We start from the raw sequence: 14210 nt of genomic DNA, 5'->3' as shown, positions 1-14210 counted from the left end.
TCAAATGATTCTGTTTTGCCATAACATTAAGCGGATTCCTCTTTAGGAATTAACTGCAGAAGTGGTTTGCTGGTCTTATATCTGTAGACTCTACTATAACACTCATTCTCCTTTCCTATTCTTTCTTTCCGCTCTTCTCAGCTTGTCTCTGCTCCTTTTCTTAACTCTGGTTTTTGGCCAACAGCCAACAGATGTCCCAAGAATATGACTGGCCTATAACGTGAGGCCAGTAGTCTCCCTCCCTCCTAATCCCCCCAGAGGAACTGATGAAGGACCACTCTGAGAGTAGAGTCTGGGAATGTTTGAGCAGAGTCCTTCAGGAAGCAAGCTTAGAAGGGAAGGTTGCATACTGCTCCTTCTCCTTATATGTGTGATAAATTGATGACACAGCAGCAGTTGACTGCAAGTCATTAAATCAAGTCACCTTAAATTGAGACTGTTTTATAAAGTCTATTGATAGTTACAGTGGATGAGTATCTGTGGTGTTACCTGCTCAGTATCTTTATTAAAGTAATAACACGTTAATTTTCTTTTGGGGAACACACTTCACCCTTATTTTTCAATTCCTATGTTGTTATGGCCTGCTGTATAGTTTAGGTTTGCACACGTGTGACCCAGACTTGGCCTGTGAGAGTCAGGCCTAGAACTTTCAGTAACAATTGTTGGGGAAAGAGTCTGCCAGAGAACAAAGCTAACATAGTGTCTAGAGACGGAAAGAGACAGATTACTTATGTTATCATTTGAGCTCCTAGATCCATATATGCCTAAAGCCAATTAATAACCCCTGTACTTTTCTGTTAAATGTACTGATATATCAGTAAGGCAGAGTAAAACAGTTTTTGCAAACCAAAATAGTTATGACTAATAAATAATTGATAACACATAAATGCCAATCAGGTGATGTTCACTCAAACTGATTATCAACTTGGCTGGACAAACCTTAACTAACACACTTTTCCTAAGTATCTACCAAACCCATATCAAATCTTATGTACTCATGCAGCGTAAGGTTATTGGTCTTCCAGTCTTCAGAGGAATGTTATAAGGTGATAAAGTTTTTATTCATTCATTACAAATACTTATTAGGCATCTACTACGAGCCTGCCAATGTATTTGGTAGGAGGATACACAATAGTAAACATAACCAAACCCATTTTCTGGCTTAATTGAGGCCATAGACTTGTAGCAAGGTGGACATCAAGTACATTGTCACACAAACAAGTGCAAAATTATAAATGTTTAAGGATTGTCACATAATGAGTTGAGGGCCTATAAAAATAATAGAGGCCTTTGATCTTATCATGAAGGTTAGCAAAGACTTTCCTGGGTAAATGACACCAGGTCCGCCCCTATTATGGGTCAGATGTGAGTTCTGTAGAGACCTCTGGGCAGCCTCCCACCACTTCTCTTCAATCCCTGGACCACCATCTTCATGCTCACTTGACACAACCTCCACCTCCTTCTCCCCTTGGGAGAAGCACACTGAGGCCCTCAGGAGGAGCAACCTGGAAGATCCTCCAGCACAGGCCCTAGGAATGAGCTCAGGCATATCTGGCTAGGAAATTCTGGGGTCCTGAGTACCTGAGAGGTCATCTAATTGGGGGGTAATGGGCTCCAACTAGGCTTGTCTTCTGAGCTAGGTCTACCTTGGGAAGGGGAAAGTGGAGGTAAAGTCTTAGTGGGGGCCTCCAAAGCATAGGGCCCAGAGCAGGAGTTCCATTTGACCAAGTCCAAGGGCAGAACGCGAGGACACTTACACGAGCTCTGAAAGCAAAGCCTGTAAGTAAGACAGGAGCGCAGAGGAGGTGAGTGGGAGCAGGGGATGAAGGAATGGCATGGACCAACATTCTAGTGAGAAAACATATTCTTCACCATCAGAAAGCTAGTGCCTACTTCAAGTTACTCGATTATGTTTCTAAATGTCTTAAATATGAATATGAACAATGCAAAAAAAAGTAATAGTGAATGCTGCAGAATGTAGGTGGGCTAAAATTGCTGCATAGTGCAATTCTCACACCAAGCTATTGTCTCAGAATAACCAAATCACACAATTACACAGAGAGAGAGATGTGCAACAAATAAAATACTCTCCCCTCAAAACAAGTCTTGCATTGTTTTTTAAAGAAATGATATATTCTGTATAGCCTGCCGCTACCTAATCACTCTGGGACTAGTGAAGGTGAATGACAGTCACTGAATGTGTCCACAGTCTTTATAGTGACAGGAGCAATTTACCTGCACTTTTCTTGTTTAATTAGATAGTAATCAGTGAGTGGTAATTTAGACCCCCGTATATACGGGTGTATGAGAAAGTATGACAGTGTGATTTTCAAAACTCTGCAAAAATATGAGTTAATCATATTTAAGGCACTGGCTAAATTTCTGGGTTTCAAGGTGCTTAGTTAGGCCTGCTGTTCAACTTGAAAGAATTTAGAGTCTAAGACATATATAGATTTATTAAAGAGACACATTAAACCTACAGACATACAGGTGATTCAGTATGTAAAGAGTACTTTTTTCTAAGTACGCGGACATAATCTCACCACAGTATTTTTTGTTTTGGCTCTGAATGCTACAATAGTGGCAAGTTGGCTGTGAAATAGTTTGCCTCTCTTAACCAATGTTATCAGTTTCTGTTATTAGGAATAAACGTTTTTCTTAAAAAAAAATGGTTGAGTGTTCACAGTCTGCAGAACACTTTAAAAATAACACCTTAAAACTGTCTTTTTTCATTATAAACTAGACAGAGTTTTAACCAAATGAGATTTTACCTGATTTTCTTTACAAAATGTGTATACTCATCAGATATTATTATCACATGAAGTTTAGTGAATTTTGTCATTTAAATAATTTCAGTTATAAATTCCAGTTTCCTCCTCTTATGTAAATAGCTTCAAAATTGTTTGGAGCAGAAGCTCTCCAAATATGGTCTCAGCCTAGACGTGATTTTTTTTTTTATTGAAAGATTTTTATTTTAGTTATATTAACTCCCCAATGTAAAAATCCTTGAAACCCAGTGAAAAGAGAATCTGAGAAATCTTTTCACTTTAATAAGTTCGAAATGTTGGAACTTTCAAGTTTAAAATTTTCCCTGGGGCACTGTAAGAAAACTGACAGGAGATAAGTTTTAAAAGAATGTTATAACATTTAGAAGTTATAAATAAATTAAACAACATAGGTCATTGCATAAATGAGCATTAACTATTTCTATCAGGCTTGAAATTTTCATGACCTACATTTCTTCGTATCATATTATGAGGTCTATATTCATTCCCAGAGCATTTTTTCAAGAGCTACTAGAACTGTGTGGAAAAGAGGTGAAGTGAGAGAAGGTTAATGAAGGTGAGAGTGAAGGACAACGCTCCTGCCAACTTTCATTCAGGGCCCATTTCAGGGAAGGGGCCCCTCCTTCCAGGACTGACAGCCAGGCCCCTCGCATCACTCAAAAGTGAAGTCACATTCGATTAAAGTAAGAACGAGACATTTCATAGATGGCAATGGAGGCCAACCCCTTTGAGGTGTAAAAGGTGTTTCTCCATCCTAAATAATGGTAACAGGGATGAGGCAGTTTCCAGCTACGAACTCACCAAAAACTGCGCTATTTCCATCTCTTTTACATAGCCCGTTTAAAGGGTGCTTTTGCTCTGCAAAATTGTCCATGGTATTCTCCTTCAGATGAAATTTTGAACTCATGTTTGTAAAAATTTCAAATTCAGAGCCAGGTAATGTCCAAATAACTCAAATTACCATGTGTCTTACACTTAACTGAAACATTTCAGGGCAAGTATGTCTTTAAGCTAGGAAAGCCATAAAGATAATGATTATATTTATTTTAATTTCTGTGTCCTTCCCTGGGGTGAAAAAGAGCTGGAACATTTTGGGTACATATTTGTTGAAAGGACAATAGAACTAATCACCGGTTGTTTTCAAGAACAGTAACTGATAAATCTTATGGCAAAGAACAAAGCAGAGCCAAGGTATGCCGTGTAAACGTACCGAGTTCCAGAATGTCAACTTACTCAAACTTAAGTCAGTCATCTCCTAACACTCACGGAGTGTGTCTTCCCCTCTGTTCCTGCCAACTCCCAATTTCATATCATTTTTAAATTCAATTAGCCTGCTCTTTACTCCTGTCACATAACCCATCTGACCTCCTCTGTCTTTCTGCTCCATTTCACCCTTCTATCCCCACAGACTCTCCTAGGAACAGAGAAATACACTTTGTAAGTCCTATTCACCTCTGCTTCCTATTTTCTCCGCTCAGCTCAAAGGAGACGAATTACGAGAACAAATAGTTATGTACATTTTGGTAACCAAAGAGAAAATCTCTGGAATGATTTTGTCCTACTTCTTATTATTACCTAATCTATGCAATAATTCAATAAATTAATACATGATTAATAATTTTTATGCAACAGTTCTATGTGCATGTATTATGTATTATTATTATCTACAAATGACCTACCATCTAGAATTGCCACATGGGGATGTTATATGCCCGTGACATCAAATTCATATTGTGTATCTCAATGTGCACAGCAAAAATAAATTTGTCTTGGATACTAAACTACCTGTGTGGTTATAGGCACAAATATTATCATTAAATAAAAAAGTATTTATGTGTCGGCTTTGACCTTTTAATTAAATGGAAATGGCCAGAGTCAATCATCTATTGACAGGTATTTACATAGCAAGTAATTATAGGGTAAAGAGATTATTTCGGTTATAAAATCAGAGGGCAATTCACACAAGCTTTAGAAATAGAATCGCCAAGTAATCTGTAAGAACATGTAATTGCTATGTTTTTAACTGGCATTTCCCAAGGAAAACTAAATTCTTACGGTAAGTAATATTGTAAAGTCACTTGTAATTGAGGACATTAGTATGGTTTTTATTTTTTTAGTGATTAGGAGTCTGAAATCTTTAATAATATTTACATTCTTACTAATATTTGAAAGCATTTCAGAGCATCTCAGCATAGAACTTCTTGTATAACCACTCTGCTCCATTGTTAGGAAGCTAGGCCATTTCAGAGCTGCTCGGGGATCATCTCAGCTCATCCTGATTTTAGCCCCAAGGACAGTCCCTCATACCTTTAAGTGCCCTAGCAAGAGTATTTCTTGAGAATTCTATGGCCAGTATTGACAAAAGACAGTGATAAAACTATAGAGAATCATTGTAACAGAATGTCTGACAATTTGAAGATTTGATATTTTTAAAAACATTGTACCTTAATATAAAAGTGTCTGGATACTGGCTCCAGAGATCGGATCAAATCTCAGAAGAGAACATTACCCTCCTTCCATCTCTAGACTTGCCTAAATAGTTACCAATCACTATTCAGTTTTCTTATTCTCTGAATTTTGAAACCCATATGCTGAAAAAGGTAACAATTAATACTTACTGCTATGGATATGATGATTTAAAAAAACTTGAATAACACATTTAAATAAAATGAAGTTATTTATTCAAGTTACTCCTCAGTTATTTATACAATAATGGATGGCTGTTTCCAACATCCTATTGCTAACTCAGAGTTTCAGTGGACTGTGAATTCAGGCTACCGTAGGTCTGCCATACAGATGCTTTATGTATCTCAAATGAAGACAAATGCTCCAGATTAACTCCCTGCTCAGGCAGAGTAGTTTGTGTGTCTTTTTGGCTTAGATATTGCTGAAATTTGAAGGGGAGTGTCAATAGCTTTGGGCATCAAATGAGGAAGTACTACCCAACTCTATGACTAAAATAAACCAGGAGACTAGGAAGATGGGAATAGTACAAATGGAAATGGAAAGCAATCTTCAAACTCAAAACATATCTTTCTGGGCTATCACTAAATGATTGTTAAAGTGGATGTATATATAGTTGTTTAAATAACGCTAACTTTTACCTGTCATTTGGAGAGGTAGAAGAAGAGTCTTTAGTTAACATAAGTGAAACAAATTTAAATAATGTTAGCTCAAGGTGAAAGCATGGACAATGAGAATTCTAAGAAGAAAATCTACTATCATCAGATTTCCTAACTCTGTGGGCACTTCTAAGGACTAAATAATAACAACCACAAGAGATGGAGCAAATAATTTTGAGCACTTACTATGTCCCAGGAAAATTCAGAGTGCTTTATACCTTGCAACTCGTTAACCGCCAGAGACAAATGGGGAAACTAAAGCACAGAGACAGAATTCTCAATTCTGAGGACTTTCACCCTTATACTAAACTTCAGTGTGTTTCTGCTTCTAGAATTTCCAGCCTCACAGAGACCAGTGGCTTTGGTTCTTGCTGTTTCTTTTTCTTTTTTCATTGTGTTTACTCTATGAGGCCAATTTGCAGAAAATAAAGTTTGGTATTAATCTGGCTTCATACACTAAGGAAAGGCTGAGAGAAAATATGCATTTAGCTTTAAAAATATACACACACAATACATTGTTAAAAGTAACAGGGTCCTCCCTTTTTTTCCATCTTCTTTGCTTAAATGCTCCTCATAAAAACGGTATTTCTTGGCAAGAGAAACCATTTTTCCTTTATGTCAGAGTCACTGTTAAGTTCACATTTGTGTTTGCAAGTTCTGTTTCCAACTTTCCACTCCAGTTCTATCCCCCACAGCAAGAAGAAAATCAGGAAATTTGCATATCGTGCTTATGAAGTAGAGTAGCAGTCTCGGAGAGAAGCACCAAGGGGTTAGAAATCATGAATACACACACACCACGTTGTCGCGGAATCCTAATCCAATATATTTGTCCTCTACTTTTATATATTTCTCTGCTTTCAATTAAGATGCCTTATTAAATAGCATTCAAACATGTGAAAGCAAAGACAGAGCCTGACAGAATTTCAACAGGTTCTGTGCATTCATACTGTATGTCACCTCTTAATTAGCGACCAAAATGCAGTGAACAGATTGTACAGTTTACCATCCTAGCCCAGCGCCTACACTTGCTATTTGTGCGGATACAGCATATTTAAAGAGACCCCCATCCAGTGGGATTTTCATACTTGCTCCATCCCTGGAACAGAACCGCCATCAACTAAATGCCACTTCATGGATGCCTGAGCCTGCAGCAGCAGCTGGCATTACCAAGCAGTTGAAAGGACATTTTAATCTCCTGTTTAATGCATTTTTCTCCACCTGGGATAAAAAGCCAAAATTGCTGTTAGCAAAAAATGCCTTAGTCATTAACTGAAAGTGCCTTTTTTAAAAGTGTTCCATTACTCCCCTACTGGGAAATTTCAGACTTTATTAGCATTTTTTGAATTTGTGTTAGTAGTACCTGAGTGGTAAAATGCTGAAGGATGAACACTTAGCTATTTTCCACAGATTTCACTTTTGGGCTCTCCCTGTACAGGAGCAAAAAAAAAGAGAAAGGGGTCAATATATTGCATTCCTCATCTAGCTTCCCAGGATTGAAGTCCATAGTCAGAGGAATCATCTTAATTTTCTATTATTCTATCCTTGCAGAAGCACAAAGAAATGGATTCAGGGACTCTCTTTTACCTAAGGGCAACTAAGAGGATATTAAATGTTCTTTAAATGCAAGTCTTGTGTATTTAAATCACGTGCATGCTGGGCTGGTATTACCTTGCTTTGGTGATCAGACTGCATTGAATTCAGGCTGTAAGAAAATAGAAATTCTCCCCCTGAAACATGCTGTTAGTGAAAGGGTTGGTCTGCCCTGTTGACACAAGAGACCTAAGAACCATCCAAGTGATGATTTGAAGCAAACACAGTTTAGATTGAGATTCAGTCACATTTTTGTTTATTTTATTTTGTGTCTGCTAAACATCTTCCTAAATATTAGAAGTCCTCTGAAAACCAGGTAAGCCTGATACAGTTGTGGCTTGGTTTGGTTTAGTATCTGTAAGGAATGCACTCATTAGTCATGGGTTAAAATAAACAAATGTATAAATGTAATATAGCCACTTGGGTCCCAGATTGAAAATATATTGAAATCGTCTACCAAAATACTTGACTGCGTAGTAAAAACTGAAGGGGAAAAAGAGAAGGTCTAAACATATTTTGAAAGTAATGTAGCCATATTTATTCTTTGCTTTATTATCATATTCAACCAATTGAACAATATATCAGTCATCTTATGTAACTGCCCCAGAGACTCTCTTTCTGCCTGAAGTTTTACTTCTGCTGCTCCCTGGTTTGGTAACAGAGTAAGCAAACCTCCTTTGATATGCAGAAACTATGGTTTCCTTAAGGTATAAGTGAAAATGCAGTCCTTTTCTAATAAACGGTGGAGGCAGCAGAGATAAAGAAAGAATATTGGATTTAACAGGGATTAAGTCTAACAAACCACAAGTCTCCAAGGATGTGTATTTTTCTGGAGAAGTGTGAGACAGTAGGGCACTGGGTCTGAGTTAGAGAATACGCAGGAAATCTAATGGGACAGGAAATGATCAGGCATTTTCTAAAATTGCTCTTTATTATTTGAATACTTAGAAATCATAATTAAAATAACATTGAAAGTCACAAAACAGTGGCCTCCAGTGGCTTGGCATAAATAATCCACATCAATTAGCTGTATCCTCATTATATCTCTGCCTCTAAGTCTTACCAAAAATGTAAGAAGCTCGGATGTGGTGAGCAAGCTACCAATGGCCAGTTTGGCTGGTTTATTAGAATATATAGTTACATGTGTATGTGGATAGATAGCTAGATAGACGGATAGATAGATAGATAGAGAGATAGAGAGATAGAGAGATAGATATTCAGATTCCATTGAGGTGTTAGTCTTCCCAAAGCAGTCCCCTGAGTGAATCATCAGCAAATTTGACTGCATCTGTTGTACAATATGGCTTCATTGTGCATTATTCAAAATTTTAATAGAGATTTTCAGAGTATCCAATTATGACTTCTCTTTTATAATCTAATTGAAAAGCCTCTATAGTTAGAATACCACAAACAAATTGTGGTCTTTGGAGTGGAAGTCAATGGAATACTTTTGCATAGAATCCAACTGTATCCTCAAATTCTATACTCAACTACATTGGTGTTTTCCAAGTTTTTAACTCATGAGTTCCTTTCACAGAAATACACAATTTTGAGGTGCCCTCTTATTATTTTTTAAAATCCCTTTATAATTTTATGTGTATACAGAATGTGACAAAAATATTTTAAGATTTTTTTAAAATTTGTATTAGCGTGTTAGAAAAGATGGTATTATAAAATTGATTTTCATATTTCTGATAAATTTTATAGCATGTAAAGACAAAATTCAACACTTCCTACTTAACAAGTCATTCATAGTATTTAATTTACTTTAACTTGTGTTATGAGAAAATCTTGATTTTGAACAAATTTATAAAATGACACTTATAAAATGACATATCACACTTAAATGAATGTTACCAGCATGTAGATTGAACTATAACTTTATCAAAAGACAAAAATTCTTAGCTGAATTAATATTTTGAATTTTTCATATTTTTCATTAAAAATCTTTTAAAGTACAATTTTTGTGTTCTATTCTCTCTAAATGATGATTTATTTAAAAAGAGTTTAGGCTGTTTGCAAGCACATGCCCACAAATGACACAATAGATATTTAGAGTCTTCATCTCAGTAGATAAAAATACAAATCAGATATATTCATCACTGTATTTTTTTCTTTTAATATTGGCTTTTGCAGTACTAGAGACATCTTGATTCTGCTCAAGATGAAAGCAACTAAGGATTCTGATCACAAGAAAGCAACTAAAGAAGACCATTCTTAGACAATTTTGTAGAGTTATATTCTCCTTACTCATCTCTGTTTCATCTTTTATGTTTCTGTCTTTTATCAACATTACATTATAGGCAAAAAAAGAAATACTGTATGATTAAGAATAAAAATTTGGAATTATGTAATAGTCAACCATCATAGTTCCTAGGGGTTTTTGGATGATTAACAAATTGAATGACTGTGTCATGACACCACTCACCACTCAGTTGATATACCCTAGGATCTGCTCAAACTACTTCATTTTAAAGGGAAAAAGTATTTAAATAACAGTTTTATCAATTTAAAACTTTAAATGGAAACAGATATTATTATCACTATTAAAAATATAGCCACATATTTGTATTATGCTAAGATTCCTGAAGATTTCTGAGCTCTTAAGTTCAAGGAACTTAAAATACCCTAAGAGATGATAGAGACTATCATGCTGTATCATCCCCATGGTCACATTACAGGTAGAATACAAGGCTGGGTGAACCACGGAATTGTCTCACAGGAGAACTCTTTAATTCACTTACTCAACATATACTCTTGAGTTCCACTCTGTATTAAGCCAGGTAGCATAATATGATTCAAGGACAAGGAGATGAAGAAGACAGAATCTTAGCTTCCAAGCAATTCGCTATCTATTTAGGGCATCAAAAACAAACAAATAAGAGTAATAAAGCTCTGCTAAGTGCTATAACAGAAGTATGAACTACCGGATGGAGTGGATGGAGGCAAAAGGTAGAAAGAAATGGTAAACTGTACAGGGGACAGTTAACGAAATTCTCACAAAAGAAGTTACACAATCTATATCTTCAAGTATAATCAGAAGTTCGTTGGGCAATATCAGATGAGAAAAGGGCATTTCAGCACAGAGAATGGCCCATGCAAAGCAGAGCAGGACCATTTCAAAAGTTATTTGAGTAAGCCTGCAATTTAAGTTCACATGTAAGAGTAAACAAGTTGGAAGGGGTTGTGAAAGACATGGTCTACCAGGCAAAGGATTGGAATTTTATATATAGGTAATGGGGAGATATTGAAGAAATTTAAGCACTGGAATAAAATGACTAGATGTGTTTTAGAAAGATGATTTCTTTTTTCTTTTTTTTTTTTTCGTGAGGAATGTCAGCCTTGAGCTAACATCCATGCAAATCCTCCTCTTTTGCTGAGGAAGACCAGCTCTGAGCTAACGTCTATTGCCAATCCTCCTCCTTTTTTTTTCCCCCCAAAGCCCCAGTAGATAGTTGTATGTCATAGCTGCACATCCTTCTAGTTGCTGTATGTGGGACGCGGCCTCAGCATGGCCGGAGAAGCAGTGCGTCGCTGTGCGCCTGGGATCCGAACCCGGGCCGCCAGTAGCAGAGCACGTGCACTTAACCGCTAAGCCACGGGGCCGGCCCAGAAAGATGATTTTTGACAACCAGGACTCTTTCTATCCTTTACATACTCCTTGCCTCTGATCCTCCCATCACCAACACCTGGTGAGAGAGGAGTGAAACTATTAGATATTGATAACATTCAATCTAGGTGTGTGGTTATTCGGAGGGAAAAAAAAAGGTCTGAATGACTTGTAACACACTGGATTTTTTAACTTATGTAGATATTCAGTGACCAGTAGGAGTATTATTGGTGATATTTTTTAGTGATGCTTAGCCAATACTCTTTTATATAATTTTATTTGCTTTTTATTTAATCACAGCTCACATCTACCCTCCAAGTCTCAAAGAGAGTAGTTATGTTCAACATGTATAATGTTAAGGAAAATTCATCATGTTGGAGTTTCCCAAAAAACTTATTTACTTGAAATTATAACCTAAGAAAAAAATTTCTCTTCTTTCTTATGAATCCACAACATTATAGATCTAGCTTTAGAAATAAAAAGATATAATACACATATTCATTATATATATGTATAAATGTATGTATGTATACCCTAGTTTTAAACTTTCAATTCATTCATGTAAACAAACATTGACATTTGAGGTCTGGACACCTATGGGGACATGAGAGGCAATGACAGATGAATGGCCATGTTAGCCTGTGTTGAGCAGAATACTTTGGTGTTTAAGGAACACTGTTTTACAGAAAATCTTAAACTATGAGTCAAAGTCATAACCAAATATTCAAAACTCTAGGGTTTTCTTCCCTTGTAGTGTCCATCTATTGGGTGACAGGGGCTGTTCAGTGCATCCCGTGCAGCATGTCTAGTCCTCACAACTCAAGGAAGTTGTATCCAATGTGAAGATGAAGACTCTAAGGGTCAGAGAAGTTATTCAACTTTTCCAAGAGCTCTCTCTCCCCTGCTGTACCTTCTGGTGAGATTGAGATCCATAATATTTTCCCTTGTCTTCTTGATCGTAAACCTTGATTTTCCTGATCCATGTCGCAGCCTAACTCTGTCCTCCCATGTCCCTGCTTTTGACATGACAGCTTGATTGATATTTTGCATCTCATTTTGGACCACATAACCTGATTCTGATCTTCTAGATCCTGATCTCAGTGTTTTCTTTGCTATTAATGCAAAGTCTTAATCATTCTGTTCATGGTAATAGAATAATTTGACCCCAATTTGAATCTACTAATCAGAAACTAATTTCTCTTGAAGGTCACTAATGTAGAGAAAAGACATGAATCTAACGTTCAACTTACAGTAGTGACACATTTTTTAGAAAGCCAAATACAGAGATTATTCAACATTGTTTTCAATTAAAACATGATTAAAAAATAAATATAGAAAGAAATGGAAATATTTTCCAATCCACATCATGATCACCTAAAGGATAAAATGGAAGAGAAAGAGAGGGAGAGAAGAAGATAGCAAGATGGGGAAAGAAGAGAAACAGAAGGAGTCTCTATAGTATAGTAAAGAGCATGCACACGGAGTGAGGCAAGACTGAGCGTGAGTTCTGGTTCTTCCCTAATTGCTGTGTGGCCTTGGGAAAGTCACCTAACCCCTCAAAAACATGGTTTTCCTTGAAACAGGATTAATAACGTATACTCACATGGTTGTTGTGAGGATTAAATAAACCAATGTGTGAAAAGCTCCTAGCCAAAGTAAGTCCAATAAAAGGAAGGGCATAGAGAAAGACAAAATAGGTTTTGAAGAGTCAAGTAAACCACTCTTGATTTTATGCTTTAGGTTTTTCATTTTAGAGTAACACTTGTTCTCATCAATAGAAATTCCAGTCAGTCTGGTTCACTGCTCTTCCCAGCTCTTCATCCGCCTTTTCAAGTTAAACTTAAAACTTTTTAAGAAGTATAGACATAAGAGACTACTGAGAAAAAAAATATTCTCTATAATTCAAAGGCAATGACTAGAGCTGTCAAAATGGAAGGAGCAGATTTAATCTTAAATAGTTTCCTACCAAACCCTGCATGGTAAGTAATGTCATTGTTGAAGACGAAATAGGATATTTCCCACCTGAAATGCCTGAAAGAACATTAGAGAAATATCAAAATGATCCCCAAGGTAGTTCGGTAGAATATAGGGACGAGAATCTGAACTTACAAAAAGCAAAACATTTTAGTGGCCAAGGTGGCAAAGTATGGAATTGTTGTGTAGCAGAATATAAAGTGGCTTAGATATGCTTATTGAATGTGGTTTGAATATCATACATACTCGCTAGGCACCAGTTGCTGTGCCAAAACTTCTACAAAATTAATTCACTTAACTATGTAAAAACTTATTGATTTTAACAACCGAGAAATTACTATTCTTGTGTTACAGATAAGGAATCTAACACTTACGCAATCAACTTGTCTGTGGGCACGCAGCTAGTAAGTGGTGGAGCTCTTGAACCAGCTGAGTCTGAACCCAAACACCTGCCATCTAAGATCTCACCTGTGACATTCTGTTTCTTCAATGGATTTGGCCAAATAACTGCCATACTTCTGTAAGATAAACTTATTAAAAAGAAGTCTCAAATAAAATTTTCATCAGAAATAGTTGATTTGAACATTAAGACAATTTCTGCATTCCTCTTTTCTTTCTTTGGAATAATAATTGTTTTCCATCATATTAGCCTTTCAGCACTGATAAGTGTTTCATCTATAGACAAATCAGACCTTATTTCCACTTGTAAGTTCCCCAAATGAGATTCTTACTAACATTTCAAAATGCAGTCTTTTAAAATTCTAGAGATAGATAATGTAAGATATATTTTCCAAAAGCAAATAATGATGGTATTTTTTTTAAATTTTCTGTTTATTGCAGTAACATTGGTTTATAACATTGTATAAATTTCAGGTGTACATCATTATACGTCTATTTCTGCATAGATTACATCATGTTCACCATCCAAATACTAATTACAACCCATCACCACACACATGTGCCGAATTATCCCTTTTGCCCTCCTCCCTTACCCCTTCCCCTCTGGTAACCACCAATCCAATCTCTGTCTCTATGTGTTTGTTTATTGTTGTTATTATCTACTACTTAATGAAGGAAATCATACGGTATTTGACCTTCTACCTCTGACTTATTTCACTTTGCATTATA

This window comes from Ceratotherium simum, chromosome 4, assembly GCF_057802395.1.
Source record: "Ceratotherium simum simum isolate JZ-2026a chromosome 4, ASM5780239v1, whole genome shotgun sequence".
NCBI lineage: Eukaryota > Metazoa > Chordata > Mammalia > Perissodactyla > Rhinocerotidae > Ceratotherium > Ceratotherium simum.
Note: the sequence above shows the minus strand (reverse complement) of the source record.